This window comes from Cervus elaphus, chromosome 20, assembly GCF_910594005.1.
Source record: "Cervus elaphus chromosome 20, mCerEla1.1, whole genome shotgun sequence".
NCBI lineage: Eukaryota > Metazoa > Chordata > Mammalia > Artiodactyla > Cervidae > Cervus > Cervus elaphus.
In genome coordinates, this window is record NC_057834.1 from 68687281 (window position 1) to 68699911 (window position 12631).

The 12631-nt window shown below is 35.9% G+C and overlaps 1 protein-coding gene and 1 non-coding gene across 3 annotated transcripts in view; one reads left to right on the forward strand and one right to left on the reverse strand.

The window, feature by feature from the left end:
* DPYD (dihydropyrimidine dehydrogenase) overlaps positions 1-12631 on the forward strand; it is an 880709-nt gene that overhangs the window by 195250 nt on the left and 672828 nt on the right. The window lies entirely within an intron of this gene.
* LOC122678477 lies at positions 878-984 on the reverse strand. The gene has a single exon (XR_006336147.1). It is a non-coding gene; the product is annotated as a U6 spliceosomal RNA (small nuclear RNA).

The window sequence follows — 12631 nt, forward strand, 5'->3', positions numbered from 1 at the left end:
GGATTGATGGGTTATATGGCAGTTCTATTTCCAGTTTTTTAGGGAATTCCCACACTGTTCTCCATAGTGGCTATAATAGTTTGCATTCCCACCAACAGTGTAAGAGGGTTCCCTTTTCTCCACACCCCTTCTAGCATTTATTGTTTGCAGACTTTGGATAGCAGCCATTCTGACCTGTGTGAGATGGTACCTCATTGTGGTTTTGATTTGCATTTCTCTGATAATGAGTGGTGTTGAGCATCTTTTCATGTGTTTGTTAGCCATCTATATGTCTTCTTTGGATAACTGTCTGTTTAGTTCTTTGCCCCATTTTTGATTGGGTCATTTATTTTTCTGGAATTGAGCTGCATGAGCTGCCTGTATATTTTTGAGACTAATTCTTTGTCAGTTGCTTCATTTGCTATTATTTTCTCCCCTTCTGAAGGCTGTCTTTTCACCTTGCTTCATTGTGCAAAAGCTTTTAAGTTTAATCAGGTCCCATTTGTTTATTTCTGCTTTTATTTCCAATACTCTGGGAGGTGGGTCATAGAGGATCTTGCTGTGATTTATGTCAGAGAGTGTTTTGCCTATGTTTTCCTCTAGGAGTTTTATAGTTTCCAGTCTTACATTTAGATCTTTATTCTATTTTGAGTTTATTTTTGTGTATGGTGTTAGAAAGTGTTCTAGTTTCATTCTTTTACAAGTAGTTGACCAGTTTTCCCAGCACCACTTGTTAAAGAGATTGTCTTTTCTCCATTGTATATCCTTGCCTCCTTTGTCAAAGATAAGGTGTCCAAAATTACAAGTAGTTGACCAGTTTTCCCAGCACCACTTGTTAAAGAGATTGTCTTTTCTCCATTGTATATCCTTGCCTCCTTTGTCAAAGATAAGGTGTCCAAAAAATGTGGAACGCTTCACGAATTTGCATGTCATCCTTGTTCAGGGGCCTTGCCAATCTTCTCTGTATCGTCCCAATTTTAGTGTATGTGCTGCCAAAGCAAGCACTGAATGTTCAGTTTTAAGCCAGCTTTTTGACTGTCCTCTTTCAGTTTCAAGGGGCTCTTTAGTTCCTTTTTACTTTCTTCCATAGGGTGGTGTCATCTGCATATCTGAGGTTATTGATATTTCTCCTGGCAAACTTGATTCCAGCTTGTGCTTCATCCATCCTGGCATTTCACTTGATGTACTCTGCGTGGAAGTTAAATAAGCAGGGTGACAATATATAGCCTCGATGTACTCCTTTCCTAATTTGGAACCAGTCTGTTCCATGTCTGTTTCTAACTGTTGCTTCTTGACCTTCCTGCAGATTTCTCAGGAGGCAGGTCAAGTGGTCTGGTATTCCCATCTCTTTCAGAATTTTCCACAGTTTATTGCGATCCACACAGTCAAAGGGTTTAGCATAATCAATAAAGCAATAGTGGATGTTCTTCTACAACTCTCTTGCTTTTTTGATGATCCAACAGATGTTGGCAATTTGATCTCTGGTTCCTCTGCCTTTTCTAAACCTAACTTGGACAGCTGGAAATTCTAGGTTCATGTATTGTTAAAGCCTGGCTTGGAGAATTTTGAGCATTACTTTGCTAGCGTGTGAGATGAGTGCAATTGTGTGGTAGTTTGAGCATTCTTTGGGATTGCCTTTCTTTGGGATTGGAATGAAAACTGACCTTTTCCAGTCCTGTGGCCACTGCTGAGTTTTCCAAATTTGCTGGCATATTGAGTGCAGCACTTTCACAGCATCATCTTTCAGGATTTGAAATAGCTCAACTGGAATTTCATCGCCTCCAGTAGCTTTGTTCATAGGGATGCTTCCTAAGACCCACTTGACTTCAGACTAGAGGATGTCTGGCTCTAGGTGAGTGATCACACCATCATGGTTATCTGAGTCATGAAGATTTTTTTTTTTTGCTATAGTTCTGTGTAATTTTGCCACCTCTTCTTAGTATCTTCAGCTTCTGTTAGGTCCCTACCATTTCTGTCCTTTATTGTGCCCATCTTTGCATGAAATGTTCCCTGGTATCTCTAATTTTCTTGAAGAGATCTCTAGTCTTTCTCATTCTATTGTTTTCCTCTGTTTCTTTGCACTGATCACTAAAGAAGGCTTCCTTATTTCTCCTTGCTAGTCTTTGGACTCTGAATTCAGATGGGTATATCTTTCCTTTTCTCCTTTGCCTTTAACGTCTCTTCTTTTCTCACCTATTTGTAATTCCTCCTCAGACAACCATTTTGACTTGTTGCATTTCTTTTTTCTTGGTGATGGTCCTCTTGTACACTGTCACAAACCTCTGTCCGTAGTTCTTCAGGCACTCTATCAGAGCTAATCCCTTGAATCTATTTGTTACTTTCACTGTATCGTAAGGAATTTGATTAGAAGTGTAGTCAATGGAATTTTCTGTGTTTACAAAAATTTATATGATTTGTCTTTAGTTTTTTATTTTCCTGCTTTTAGAGTTTAAATAATATGCTGTAGGCAGCTAATTTTGGTGACTGTGTTCAAGATATTATATCTGAACATTGTATCCTTTGGCTTCTAGGCTAATTTTTTTCAAAATATTCTAATAATGATCAGACTATCATCACATTAGTTCATTTCCAGGCAGTGCTATTGCCTGAAACCCTGGTCCACCTTAAGATATGAATTAAATTAAGAAGATTAAACATTTATATTCTTATCTGTTTTTCTCTCATATTCATTAATTTCCTGAAATTTCTCCATATTCTTCATGTGAGATGTCATCATTGACTCTTAGACATTAAACTCCCAAGGACTGAAATAGTGTCTAAGTCACTCTATACAAAACCTAGTGGGAAGTAATAGTGGACTGGACAACATCTTTTTGTTTGTTTGTTTGGACAACATCTTTAATGGAGCAATTTTGATCTTACCTGGAGTCTCTTTATCTAATATACAATGTTGCAAATGCTATTTAGTGACAGAAAGATTTTAGACTGGTAATGATTGTAGATGTTGAATACATGTTATCTATTTTGACTCATGTTAGTGATATCTTTAGGTTATTTCTAATTGTTTTCCTTTATCTATCTGGTATTTTTATTGATAAGATTAATCTTAGTGATCTCTGTAGGTAGTTTAGTATAAAAAATGCTTTGTAAAGGATTACATGATCTGTAAGTATTATTGCTGGGTATGTTATAAAGCAGATAAGGAGTTTTGTTAAATTGCATTTGAAACCAGCCATGTGTGGCATATATTGTATAAGAAGGTCTACAACATATATGGTTTTTTTATTGTATCAGAAACTTTCTCAAATTCTCACTGTGACTATCACTATGGAAACTACTGCAGAAATGAAATTATGATACCCACAGTCTTGACTTTGGAGAACATCAGACCTGGATAAGAGTCCTCAATCTGGCTTTCCAGTCCACAACCTGGAGGCAAGCCCTGACTTTACCATACACTATTATGATTTTAGAAGAGAAAATTGGGAATCACAGGCCTTTGAGAAATGTCTCTTAACTTTGTTTAAAATTGGGGTATAGTTGCCTTACAATATTATGTTAGTTTCTGCTGTACAATGAAGTGAATCAGCTACATGTATACATACATCCTCTCTCTCTTGGGCCTCCCCCTCCCCCATCTCACCCTTCTAGGTCACCACGAAGCATGGAGCTGAGCTCCCCGTGCTGTATATCAGGTTCCCACTGGCTGTCTGTCTTACACATGGAAGGGTATATATGTCAGTCCCAATCTCCCAATTCATCACAGTTCCCCTTCCCCACCCCATGTCCATATGTCCATTCTCTAAGTCTGTGTGTCTATTCCTACTCTGCACATTGGTTCCTCTGTGCCATTTTTCTAGATTCCATATGTATGCATGAATATGTGATATTTGTTTTTCTCTTTATGAGTTACTTCACTCTGTAGAGAGACTTTTGGTTCATCCACATCTCTACAAATGACCCAGTTTCATTCCTTTTATGTCTGTTAGCTTAATGATCACCAGGATCACAGAAATAGACAATAAAATATTTCACACCTAAATCAGAGAAGAAAATTTTGTGCCTTGCTATCTTTAAAATGAGAATAAAAAGTTTCTACCGCATCAGATTCTCATAAAGCCATAGTGAATTAATATTTATGTCTACCTCACTGAGTGGTTATGAAAATTAAATGGGTTAGTATTTATAAAACACATAGGCTACAACTGACATATGGCAACTCCTACGTATTTACTAGATAAACTGAAACAAATATAAATATCTTTTACTGTAAACATATATTATTTACATAAGTTTGAAAGGAAGTTATTAAAATTATTTTCCCATCATTAAAAAAAATGACTGGTACATTTCCAAAATTCTGGTTGGCTTTTTCAGCCAATTTAAAATTAATTTATTTCCAAGCAGACCTACAACAAAGACAAGGAACGCTACCATTTTCTCAGTAGAGAAGGATTCAGAGAGGCCAGAAAATCAACTGTTAGTGTCCAGTGTGATCATTACTTTCATAAAGGAATCCACAGGGTGCTCTGGCAGATGAAAATGGTAAGAACCAGGGGGCTCCATGAGAGACATTGGAGATGAATTCTGCCGCTCTTTAGGCAAGGGAAGATAGTGTTGGAATACACAGAGGTTGAAAAGTGATGACCTGGTCACAGAAATACAGAGATCTAGAGTCAGTCAGTTGTTGCAGCTGGAGCTGGAGGAATGCAGTCGGCCGGGGCCAAGTTCAAAGGCCACTGTACTCGATGCCAGTTCTCCTTTTAAGCAAGAGCATGTCATAATCAGTTATGGGTTTTAAAAAGATCAGCAGGATTGTGTGTAATACTTAAATTTTTTTTGTGCTGAATGCAGTTTTCTTTTACTTAAAATTTTTTTGTGCTGAATGCGGTTTTCTTTTACTTAGGGTAATCAACATAGATTTAACTATGTAAAAGGAATGAGTATTTAAATTTTAAGTATGTTTTAAAGCTTTTACTTTTAAATAAGGAGAAGTGACATTATTTTTATAAAGTGAAGCTTTTAGACAAATTTTTATGGGCTCTACAATGAAACTGAATGCTAGCACCAATAGGAGGAAAATTCAAGGATGGTGCTTGCTTTCCATATTTGTCTTTTTATCACCTCAAGTATTGCAATAACTGTTTCACTTACAAAGACAAAAATGCTGGACAAAATTATCTTTTACATGAAGTAAGTCCGGTATATTTTTAAATCAATATCTTCCATACATATTTACACAAATGTTCCTTTTTTGTGATCAATATATCCCACATATCTGGGAATTGTATTTTATTTATAGATTATTCTGTTTGACTTTGTTTCTCTTTTACATGTTTATTAGAAATCAGATAAAAATCTGACAACATTACTGTTATTCTTATATTTTTCCTGAAATTACCTGCAAATTCATAAATTATAAAGCTTTTTTAGTTTTGAAATTTGCTGAAAATTTTGCTTTAAAAACATCTATGACTAATATAAATTACTTTTTTTGGTTGGCCTTCCTAAGGGGGCTTCATGGACATTAAGATAAACATATAACAGGTGTTTCAAAGTTTGAAAATATAATGTGCACATCATATGGATATGTTACGAAAAAGAATGTCTTCTTTCTAAGAAGCCTGGAAGGATTCTCAATATAAATCAAAGAGTTTATAACACTACTGGGGAAATAGTCCAGGTGAAGTAAGATTATTGAGTAGTAGGAAAGCTATAATAAAAACTGTCAGTACTGTCACCCTGTTCTCTTTAAGGTCTGTAAAGGATCAAAAGTGTATTGAGCATCATGTAACAGCTGTCTAGAATGTGAGGGGAACCACAGCTGTGCTTAGCAACAATATGCTGGTTTGAAAAATAATTACATATGGCTTGTTGTAGTTAAATTAATAATAGCAGGTTAAACTGTAGATGTGTTGCAAATCTTGGATTTTTCAAAATGACTACATGCTTAACTAAAGGTGTTGTTGTTGTTGTTAGTTGCTCAATCATGTTCGACTCCTTGTGACCCATGGACCACAGCCTGTCAGACTCCTCCATCCATGGTATTTTCCAGGCAAGAATACTGGAGCGGGTTGCCATTTCCTTCTCCAGACTAAGCATGTGATTGATCTTTATTATGAGTGTATGTGATCGCATGTATATTCAATCAGTTCAGTTCAGTTCAGTTGCTCAGTCATGTCTCTTTGCGACCCCATGGACTGCAGCACACCAGGCTTCCCTGTCCATCACCTTATTCAAATTTAAATGGTATATAAATCATATATATTTTCTTAATTGTTAACAGATATCTAAGGAAATATTTTATTTGTTCGTAGGTAGCATATTTTGTTAGGGCAAATTGCTACTCTACCCTGGAGGGTAAGAAATACTCTGTCACCATCTCTTCAGGTGATAGCAATGGAAAAGGGAAAGGGAGAAATATGCCTTACACAGGCATTGATAAATACAGAAGTACTGACAGGTAATATGTGGTTCAGCAAGAAAGGAAAGCCTCTTTCACAAAGATTCTCATATTTACTCATTGCTTTCATTACTTGCTCAAGTATACATTCATACAAAGATAGACTTTTAGTTAGGATATATCCATTTTTCAAAAGCTCAAACCTCACAGTATATTGAATTGCCCAACCTATCATCTTTAATTTAACTTATTTTGGGGAGGAGAGTATGTTTGCCTCATACTATTAGCATAAAGAAACAACAAGAAGCCTCAAGAGGAAAGGATTCTGTATAAATAACACTGGATCGCTGATGAGATTGACATGCATTTTAGCAGTTTGATCCCTGAAGAAATGCAGTAACAGGAATTTTCCATAAGCATCTGTGAGCAACTGTACATGTGCCAGCTTCAAGCATAGATACGGAGAACCAATGATGGGTTATTCTCTCTGCCCTGGTTGAACCCATAGTCTGTTTTTTTTTTTTAATGAATGATATTAGGCAGTAGATGTTCTTTTCCCCTCATTCCATCCCCTCATTCCTCTCATTTATTCCTGCCATATTACTGGGCAGGTTAAATGCACCTTGTATAGTAGCTGCTATGTGGAATATGGAGAACCACATATGCATCTGAAACTTGATCTCAGTATTAAGCTCTGGTAGACTCATTGGTCCATGGTAAAATCCTACTTATTCTGCAGTCTCCATCATAAGTATCTGTTTGAGAAGGCTCTCTGATTTTCCTGAAATGTAAATACTGTTTGCTTCTTCTGAAATCTCATAAGGAGAATATGAAGATTTAAAGCATATGTTCATGTTGGTCAGAAATCCACTTTAATATATTTAAATATATGTTTAAATATATATGTTTAATATATGTAAATAACTATAAAACATACTATGATTCTTCACTGACCCCTTTCACATTAAAGGAGAGAAAGCAATACATAACTTTTCAGAGAATTTTGAGAATTATTGAGAATGACTGTTAAATAGCTAAAGGAGTACATACTATTTGGTGTAAGTGTGTAATATTTTAACATTCTCACAACAAACCTCTGAGGTATAAATTATTATCTCCATTTGCATATGAGAAAACGGATCCTCAGAGAGGTTAGGTCATTTACCTAACGTCTTAACACCAGTAAAGCTAAGTCAAGAATTAAATGTGGACATCAAAACCCAAAACTTGTTCTTTAATCTCTATGCTGTGCTTTCTGGGTTAATAACTTAAAGGCTTTGTACAAACAAGCAGATCTGATCACTTAGTAATTAATATTTGTGTACATGTAAGTCTAGGTGTATGCACACACACTATGTGTCATACATGTATGCTTTGTATTATCTGACTTGTTTGTGCTGGCTATATCTCATATAAATAAAGTAACCCAGACCACCTGACCTGCCACTTGAGAAACCTGTATGCAGGTAAGGAAGCAACAGTTAGAACTGGACATGGAACAACAGACTGGTTCCAAATAGGAAAAGGAGTACATCAAGGCTGTATATTGTCACCCTGCTTATTTAACTTATATGCAGAGTACATCATGAGAAACGCTGGGCTGGAGGAAGCACAAGCTGGAATCAAGATTGCCGGGAGAAATAATAACCTCAAATATGCAGATGACACCACCCTTATGGCAGAAAGTGAAGTAGAACTAAAGAGCCTCTTAATGAAAGTGAAAGAGGAGAGTGAAGAAGTTGGCTTAAAGCTCAACATTCAGAAAACTAAGATCATGTCATCTGGTCCCATCACTTCATGGCAAATAGATGGGGAAACAGTGGAAACAGTGGCTGACTTTATTTTTCTGGGCTCCAAAATCACTGCAGATAGTGATTGCATCCAAGAAATTAAAAGACGCTTACTCCTTGGAAGGAAAGTTATAAATATTAAAGCATATTGAAAAGCATATTGAAAACCAGAGACATTACCTTGTCAACAAAGGTCCATCTAGTCAAGGCTATGGTTTTTCCAGTAGTCATGTATGGATGTAAGAGTTGAACTATAAGGAAAACTGAGCACTGAAGAATTGATGCTTTTGAAACTGTGGTGTTGGAGAAGACTCTTGAGAATCCCTTGAATTGCAAAGAGATCCAACCAGTCCATTCTCAAGGAGATTAGTCCTGGGTATTCATTGGAAGGACTGATGTTGAAGCTGAAACTCCGATACTTTGGCCACCTGATGCGAAGAACTGACTCATTTGAAAAGACCCTGATGCTGGGAAAGATTGAGGGCAGGAGGAGAAGGGGACAACAGAGGATGAGATGGTTGGATGGCATCACCGACTCAATGGACATGAGTTTGGGTAAACTCTGAGAGTTGATGCTGGACAGGGAGGCCTGGCATGCTGCAGTCCATGGGTTTGCAAAGAGTTGGACACGACTGAGCAACTGAACTGAACTGAACCGTATCCAGGTACATGACTTATCATTATCTCATTACTGCAAGGTGGAGGAAGCTCTCTATCTTCTTCTTGAATCTCGCCATCTTCTTCAATCACTTTGAATACTCTCAATCCCTACCATCTTTAAGTTGAATAAAGAATGGTTTCCAAGAGGGTTTTGCCAAGGACACCAGCCCTCCAGGACGTCAAGAAGCACTTTTATCTGTAGTATTCTCTGGTTTTTCGATCAAAGTATACATCTATTATAGCTGCAAGTGGCAAGGATCAAATTATATCATAGATTTTAGGGCCTAGATATCCCCTGGGCAGAGAAACATTTAATAAATACTCTGTTTTGTTCTCTATTCGTTGACTTAAGTGCTTTTGTGTTACTGACCTATTTTTAAAAACTTGTGAATGTGTAATATCACTTCTGATAGTTGTCATATAATAGCCTCCTTTATTCCATTTCAGCAATTCAGTTTGTGAGTTATGACATTGTACTCTGAATAACTTTGTAGCAGAGGGAGATTAGAAAGAGGGTCACTGTTCCTTCACTACTGTAACCTGCATTTGGCAAATAAACATAATTTCTTTAGATTTTGGGGTGTGTATGGTAAGTCAGTTCGGTTATGTCCAACTGTTTGTGACCCTATGGACTGTAACCCTCCAGGCTCATCTGTCCATGTGATTCTCCAGGTGAGAGTATTGGAGTGGGTTGCCATGCCCTCCTGCAGGGCATCTTCCCAACCAGGGAGCAAACCTGCATCTCTTTTACCTCCTTCATTGGCAGGCAGGTTCTTTACCACTCCTGCCATACCTTTAGATTTTGGTATTGGTATTTAAATCTTGGCTTGTTATTTAGTACTTCAATCTCTAGTGCCTTTAAACCCCAGTAGATTCTGAAAACTTTAAGGACTGACTCCACTTCCTTTAATGATGCTTAGTTCTCTTTTCCTACCTAATTAGTGCTGTCTTATGTGTATATGCATGATGTGTGTTTATTTTCTTATAGTGACTTTTCCTGTAGCTTATAATGTACATCGATTCCACCACATTCTTCTTATTCCACTTCTGTACAGCAAAAACAGAAACTTAAAGTCTGTTTTGCTCATGTAAGAAAGAGAAAAATCTAAGTTTAAGAACAATATTCGAAGATACTCATGATGATGGTCTCTTTGTGTAGTAAATTACAACAATATGTTTAAAATTTTCCAGGTGGTACTATGTACTAAGTTCTTACGGAAGTGTCTTATTTGCTTGCAGGATAAGATGCGTGCAAATTAATGGCTTCTTATGCTGTTGAGGTTTTTGTAGCATACGAAGATTTTTAGAAAACTACCTTTCCAGTAGATATGTCTGTATCAAAGCTGTTTAATGTTGTAATAGAATTAGCCTTCAAAATTGTATAATATCATAAAACTCTAATGTTTTCATCTTGACTTGAGAACTCTCTTGAGGAGATGGTTAAGACTACCTTCTGCTTTTTTTTTTTTTCCTTAAACTAAAATTGGACTCCAGGAAAAAGGATACTATAGCTTTCTCTAGCTGAGACTTCTTAACTGCTTTTTTTCTCAGTCTTCAAATTACTGTGGCAAAAAGGCACTGATAATGCCAAAGGATAAGGTCAATAAAACATCACCTTTTAAAATTTTAACCTGCCTTCATACATGAATGGACTAATCCTGAGTAAAAGATGGTAAATATGTTCTAGTATTTCCTTCAACTGCCTTAGCCACTTGTATCATTATGCCTCTGGGAGATTTCTGGAACCTCAGTATTTTCATCTATGAAGCAGAAATAAAAGTAGTCTTATTAATATTTAAGAATCAGTTACATATGAAGATTAAAAATGAATATTATTTTTTTAATTTTAAGTTCCTTCATGTAATTCAAATTATGCAGAAAATGTAAAACATACTGTTTTTAAGCCATTAGTATTAGAAAACCAATAGTCTTCTGTGTCAGACTATAGAAAGATTATAGAAAACTTTGTGTCTATATTATATTTCTATATTCATGATCATCCAACAAAATGTTTTGAGCATCAATTGTGTGAATTGTGTACTATTCTAAATTTTGCTTCTTTTGAACTGTCTTGAAACATCCACATGTGAATGGAAATTTCTAGTGGATAAATAGCTTTACTTAAAGATATTTTTGTTGTTAACCTATACAATATTAAAAGCCTTAAATCATGAACACCAATGATGTGGTTAAAAAGGCAGAATGGTGCACAGGATGAAAATTTCAGTTACTGTAAATATTTTTGCCATAGCTTTCCAAACCAGTGGAGTGTAGAAACTGGGCCAAGATGCATATTGCTAATTGCTAAGTTGCTTCACTTTTGTCTAACTCTTTGTGACCCAATGGACTATAGCCCTCCAGCTTCATCTGTCCATGGGATTTCCCAGGCAAGAATCCTGGGGTGGGTTGCCATATCCTTCTCCATCTTCCTGACTCAGGAATTGAGCCTATCTCTTACATCTCCTGCATTGGCAGGTGGCTTCTTTACCACTAGCGCCACCTGGGAAGCATATTAGGGGTATTAAAAGTTAGTTTCAAATATGCATGTGTTAATAAGAACTTGTTGTGTAATCAGAGAAACAGAGAAGTATAAGAATGGCTGTTAATGAAATATTGAGAAAGCAGAAAGAATTACTTTGAGCTGAGAATGGCCCTTGAGTGTTCGATGTATCATAACATTGGATTGATGTCATGTTTTAAGGATGCCAACTGTCCTTTTTGGGGTCCTTTTATTATGACCATATCTGGGTACCAGATGTATCACTGGGTACCAGTGATACAAGCTGTGAAACTCAGACATAGGTATGACACTTTTAACCTTCATTTCTTGATTCATACTCCTTCCATTCAGTCTGATACTCCATTCTGCCTGGTTTCAGTAGAAATTATTGTGAAGCTAGGGAAGGATATTAGACTGTAGATTTACCTACACTGGTATTACAGGGTAGAGAAATTACATTGTGTACCCATTGCTGCATTTGAATTAGTTAGACCTTCCAGATAAAGCTGCTGAACATCAAAGATCTTAGGAAAACCAACATCAATATTAAAATAATTTTTAATGTGAATACTAACTTCCTTGTTAGATTATATATCCATTAATATGAATTATACATAATCTGATGAAGCAATGCTGGCTTGATTGAGCCAATGTATAGCAAATAAAACCCAAAGACAGTGCAATGTGAGCTTTAAAATCTGTCAAATATATTTGTGTGATTTTTTTTTTTTACTGGCAAAGAAATTATTTAGACTCAAAGATTAGAAAATTCTTTAATAAGCCTAGGTTACTATTCCAACTGTTATGGATGCTTAACAATAAAAGAAGCAGGTGTCTGTTCTTAAATGTGTGAAGGATGAAATGCTGCTGCTTCTGTTACTCACTATAATTTTTTGGTTTTTGGTATCATAATATAGAATAAAACTCTCCAGCCTCATTGATATTTGGGGAAAGAAATCACAGCTCTCTTTCCCTAGAGAAAGATACTGGATAAATATATCTTTAATAGTTTTTGTCCCTTAAATAGTGGTACTAAATTTTTCATACATTTTTTATGGTGATGTTGAATCATGAAGGATTAACATTATTAGAGATTCTATATTTTGCTTTTTAATGAAATCTATTGTCATGTTCTCTATTAAATATGAAAATGAAAGAAGTTCATCACTAGGAAAAAATCTAAGATGTTTTATTGTTTTAAAATAACTTAATATACTCCTTGTAAATGTAATTATTTGGGGATTAAAAATATTACATGAATGTTTATCTGAATTAAATTTTGCCTCTTACAATGCATTTCAAAATAAACTGCACTATAAATGGATAACTTTGAAACAT